This window comes from Tachypleus tridentatus, chromosome 4 (genome assembly GCF_004210375.1).
Source record: "Tachypleus tridentatus isolate NWPU-2018 chromosome 4, ASM421037v1, whole genome shotgun sequence".
Taxonomy (NCBI): Eukaryota; Metazoa; Arthropoda; class Merostomata; order Xiphosura; family Limulidae; genus Tachypleus; species Tachypleus tridentatus.
The window spans coordinates 122,784,811-122,790,810 of NC_134828.1; positions in this window are offsets into that span (position 1 = coordinate 122,784,811).

Below are 6,000 nucleotides of genomic sequence, written 5' to 3' on the forward strand. Positions count from 1 at the left end.
TTATTTGAATAAGATGATCTGGTTGTCTAATCATACCGTTATTTGAATAAGATGATCTGGTTGTCTAATCATACCGTTATTTGAATAAGATGATCTGGTTGTCTAATCATACCATTATTTGAATAAGATGATCTGGTTGTCTAATCATACCATTATTTGAATAAGATGATCTGGTTGTCTAATCATACCATTATTTGAATAAGATTATCTGGTTGTCTAATCATACCATTATTTGAATAAGATGATCTGGTTGTCTAATCATACCATTATTTGAATGAGAACGAAGTTTTCTATACACGAAAGTTCCTTCTTTATTCAGTATTCGAGGACATTTTACTATTGGTACTTGTGTACTTGTCGTAAGTAGGTTTTTTTGTTTTTAGACTAATGGCGTATTTTGCATATTTCAAACTTGTGGTTTGCTTTTGTTTTTAGTGTGTATGTATTTTTGTATGCTTTATATCAAAAGCCACATCGAGCCTTTGATTTTAGCGTTGTAAATCCATAGACTTATCGCTGTCCCACCGTGAAACTTTGCCTTTGTTCTTACAGAGAGGTTTTTGAACATAATATTTTTAGTTTATGAGAATTGTTAACAATTTGGTTTCAATGTAATGATATGGTTAGTTTTTCCTGGGAAATTCTTTCCTTCACGAACCACAACGTAGTCTTCAATACAACGATACAGATGTGTGGAAACTCGTCGGATACGTTGTGTTAAGGAAAGGTTTTCCTTGGTGTTAGTATGCTCATCTTTGTTATTTTGTGAGGCAGCGCAACAAATTATTTTGACATCAGCATTTTTTGTGTCTGTGTCTCTCTATATATATTCTTTTTGTAGCTGTCATCTCTTTACAGACATAGACGAATCACTGACAATCCTGATGTCAGCCCCTGAGGGTCGGAACGACGGGTGAGGAACCACAATTTGCTACGCAGACCATGTAACTGTCTCGTGTTTTTCTGTCAAAATCAACCCAGCAGTGAGCTGGTGTAGAAGATGGGTGTCATCCTCATATGGCAGGGTGTTTTTATTTAATAAAAGAAAGCCAAAAAAGGAAGCATCTGTCTGTTAGTCTTTTAAATTAAACTCGTAAAAAAATCGCCTTCGTGTAAACAAGAAAAAAACAACAACAGCTTCCCATCTTTTTGGTTTTTATACTATAATCTTTTGATGTAAACAGATCCTAAACACATGTTTATTGAAACCAGTTTTAGTAGCTATTTCGATTTCCGGAAGTTTATGAAGAAATTTAAGTTTGTTTGTTTTGTTTTTTGATTTTCGCGCAAAGCTACACGAGGGTTATCTGCGCTAGCCGTCCCTAATTTAGCAGTGTAAGACTAGAGGGAAGGCAGCTAGTCACCACCACCCACCGCCAACTCTTGGGCTACTCTTTTACCAACGAATAGTGGTATTTATCGTCACATTATAATGCCCCCACGGCTGAAAGCACGTTTAGTATGAGGGATTCAATCCTTCGACCCTCAGATTACGAGTCGAATGCCTTAACCCACCTGGCCATGCCGGGCCTATGTGTCCACCGAGGAGAATCAAATCCCGCATTTTAGCTTTATAAGTCTGTATACCTACCGCTGTTCCATCGGTAGAAAGATAACCCATTGAAAACTTGTCTGATTTATACATACTATGGTTTCAGGTTGTTTTCCCGAAGGTATCCTGCAGGTTCTTGTTATCGAAACTTGCTGGCTCAGTGCGATTCGTAAATCAAACAAAGAAACAAAAACCGGAGAATTCTTCAGATGGTTGGCACCAGCTGCACAAGTGAAAGTCTGCTTTATATAGTATGAATGTAAAACAAGTGCCAACTATTATATTATCTTTCTAATAAATATTCTCGTAATAAACGACCGATTGTGACTGGCTAGTCTAAATATTCTCGTAATAAAAAACCGATTGTGATTGGCTAGTCTTGTTACTTTTTTTATCATTTATTCTACTCAAAACGCTGCATAGTTATGTGAAGTTACGTTAAGAAACAATATAAACACAATACAAGTAGATTAATTGGTATTTATAATTCAGGTCTTGCTGTTTATTTTTGTGTTGTGCTTATGGGTTATTCTATGTTCTTTTTCATGAAATATAAATATCCGTATGAAACTTTGTTTCGTTAAAAGTGTTCCTTCGTGAAATCAAATTATAAGTTGTGATAGGATCACAGTTTTATTTTGAAAGGTCCATGTCTACAGTGAAGTCAGTGTCCCTTTGAAAGGTTACAGTCTGTAATTAGATAGCAGTGTTCATCTGAAAGGTCCAAGTCTGTAATAAAGTCACAGTTTTCCTTTTAAAGGTTACAGTATGTAACAAGATAGCAGTGTTCATTTGAAAGGTCCAAGTCTATAATAAAGTCACAGTGTCCCTTTGAAAGGTCACAGTCTGTAATGAGATAGCAGCGTTCATTTGAAAGGTTACAGTCTGTAATAAGATAGCAGTGTTGATTTGAAAGGTCCAAGTCTATAATAAAGTCACAGTGTCCCTTTGAAATATTACACTCTGTAACAAGATAGCAGTGTTCATTTGAAAGGTCCAAGTCTATAATAAAGTCACAGTGTCCCTTTGAAAGATTACACTCTGTAACAAGATAGCAGTGTTCATTTGAAAGGTCCACGTCTACAGTAAAGTCACAGTGTCCCTTTGAAAGGTTAAAGTGTGTAATAAGATAGCAGTGTTCATTTGAAAGGTCCAAGTCTACAGTAAAGTCAGTGTCCCTTTGAAAGGTTACAGTCTATAACAAGATAGCAGTGTCCATTTGAAAGGTCCAAGTCTATAAAAAAGTCACAGTGTCCCTTTGAAAGGTTAAAATCTGTAGTAAGATCACAGTGTCCCTTTGAAAGGTACAAGACTGTGTGATAAGATCACAGTGTAACTTTGAAAGCTTCAAGTCTGTTATAGTAAAAATAAACAGGATAATTGTCTCATTCTTAAAATTCAAAGAAAATATGAAACTTTAAAAAACACTACTCTGAAAATAATCGCTTTCTCGTGTTTCTCAACAAATAACAAATTATCAAGTTATAATCCTACTGTTCATCACCAGAGGGGGCCAAATATTGCAGGCAATGAATTAACTGTGATTTTGCCTGTTGCAACATTCAGGCTAGACAAAAAGACAGAGCTACTCATTTGTCTATATATACAATATACATATAAGTCCCAGGAGTAACTAGTGGGATTAATTGTAGAACTGGTGCTGTGTGTGTGTATAATGTGCAAAGGTGTTTAATTCTGGAGATGTCAAAAAATTAACTGGAAAACATTGAAAGATTTACTTAAATGAGAAGAAAAGATAATTTAGAAACATTTTTATGTAAAAAATGGTTAATAAGGTTGTCATGTTTTTATGTAGCTGTACGTGTTCAATAAATGCTTTATGAGGTTGTCATGTTTTTATGTAGCTGTACGTGTTCAATAAATGCTTTATGTTACGTATTTATGAGTTGACGATAAGTTTCAACAGTAAACAAGAGCAAATAGTTCACTTATTTTAAAAGCATGTATTTGAACAAGTCAGACGTAAATACAAATGTTCGTTAAATATTACAGTTGGGCTCGGCATGGCCAAGCGTGTTATGGCGTTCGACTCGTAATCCGAGGGTCGCGAGTTCGAATCCTGGTCGCACCAAAACATGCTCGCCCTTTCAGCCATGGGGGCGTTATAATGTCACGGTCATTCCTACTATTCGTTAGTAAAAGAGTAGCCCAAGAGTTGGCGGTGGGTGGTGATGACTAGCTGCCTTCCCTCTAGTATTGCAATGCCAAATTAGGGACGGCTAGCGCAGATAGCCTTCGAGTAGCTTTGCGCGAAATTCAAAAACAACAAAACAACCTTCCCTCTAGTCTTACACTACCAAATCAGGGACGGCTAGCGCAGAGAACCCTCGAGTAGCATTGCACGAAATTCAAAATAAACAAACAAACAATCGAATACTATAGTTGAATAAAGATTTTTAAAAAAATTATTTTTTCGCCAGAAGTCTGCAAAAGCTGGTTCAACTGTTTTCGAGCACAACTGAGAAGACGAATTATTATTCTCTACTCTGTAATTACAATACATTCTGCGACTAAACGCTTTAAAATCGCCACTGTATAGTTTTATGGTTAAACTTAAAACACAGTCTAAATTTAGTTTACTGTTTTCTTCACAATCTATGCATGATTTTCACTAACTTACTTTCTTACACCAACGTGGTGTCCCATACATAATGCCCGACTGAGATCTAGAACTTTCTACAAACTACGGGACGTTATGGTGTAACAAAACTCACTTAAGAAACGAGAAAAATTCAGAAGCGTTGAGTAACACGACGTCAATTCATAGCAGTTGAACTACGTTTCAAATGATTGTAAACAGTTACGTAAGCAAACTTGCCATAACTATCACAGCCGGAGCTGAATGAACCATAACTAAGGACTGGTCAGTTTTATTAGTAGCTAAAGTATAATAAACATAAATTAAACAAATACACAAGTATTGTCAGAGAACCCCCATATTAATCATTCATTATAATGTTAATTACACCGAACCTCAAGAGAAAATAAAAGACTTTAAGGCTAAAACAACATAAAAGTTTTATTTTTGTAATGGTAACCCCAGTTTTCCTGTTGATACATAGAAAATTCATGAAACTTTAAAAATTATGGTAAATCATAGACTAGATTGATTTAAACACAAAGCATCACGGGTATAAAAAATCGATTTTTAATGGGTGTTCTAAGCCTTTAAGCTTACAGCTGAGCCTCTGGGGGCTGGTAACTTGATGTTTTACGTTCATAAAAACCGATGTTTCTACGACAACAACCCTAATAAAAATAGTATAAAGTGAACTAATTCAGAACACGTCGCAGAACAAACGTGATTACAAAAAAAAAAAAAAGTGGAAACTTTAACCTAATGGAAACTAACTAAGATTACGCTGCTATTAATTGCCAAAGATAAGAACCATGATTAACGGACATGTTAAGGTTCTCAGGTGAAAAAGAAAGGCCCGGAATTTTTCTGAAATTGTTAGGTTTTAGCCACTCTCTTCAACTAATTTGAAAGGATAACTTGAAAACAAAACGTGGGCTTGCTTAGATTTCGATTCTATCTTCAACCAGTTAATTAGCCATGTACTTTTATCAGGATTTTTTCAAAGTATTAGATTAAAATTTATTAATAACGTTCTATTCCTTGTGTTATTATGAAAAAAAAAAGTTTCCATTGGAGGTACCTGAACATGTAAAGAAAAACAGGAGAAATACCATGATAATTATAAGTCTTCCAATGAAAATGCGATTAATATAGGGACTTAAACTCTAAAATGCGAGATTCGATTCTCCTTTTTGTATTGAATTTCGCGCAAAGCTACACAAGGGCTATCCGCGCTAGCCGTCCCTGATTCAGCAGTGTAAGGCGAGAGGGAAGACAGCTAGTCCTCACCACCCACTGCTAACAGTTGGGATACCCTTTTACCACTGAATAGTGAAATTGACCGAAACATTATAGCGCCCCCACGGCTGAGAGAGCGAACATGTTCGGTGTGACGGAGATTCGAACCCACGACCCTCGGATTACGAGTCGAACGCATTAACCCACACGGCCATACCGGGCCAGATTCGATTCCTCACGGCGAATACAGCAGATAGCCCAGTGTGGATTTGCAATATGAAAGAAAGAAAACAAACAACCATGAAGAATATTCTTTTAAAGGTATGGCTAATGTAAAAATGTTTTATTCTAGGAAAAAAATAAACATATAATCTGCAAATACAAAAACTGAATCAAATAAAAGGACTGACTGTAACTTCTATAACGCGACCACACCATAAACGTGTTCACAACATCACATCTAGAATCCAGGAAACTCAGGTCCGCAGCCTGAAATGTCATTCATTAGGAAAGTCCAATCTACATTGAATGTTATATTTTATCACGTATAAGATGCTGTTTTCACTAGAAAGTGTATCATAATCACATATAGGTCCACTGGTGACTCCTG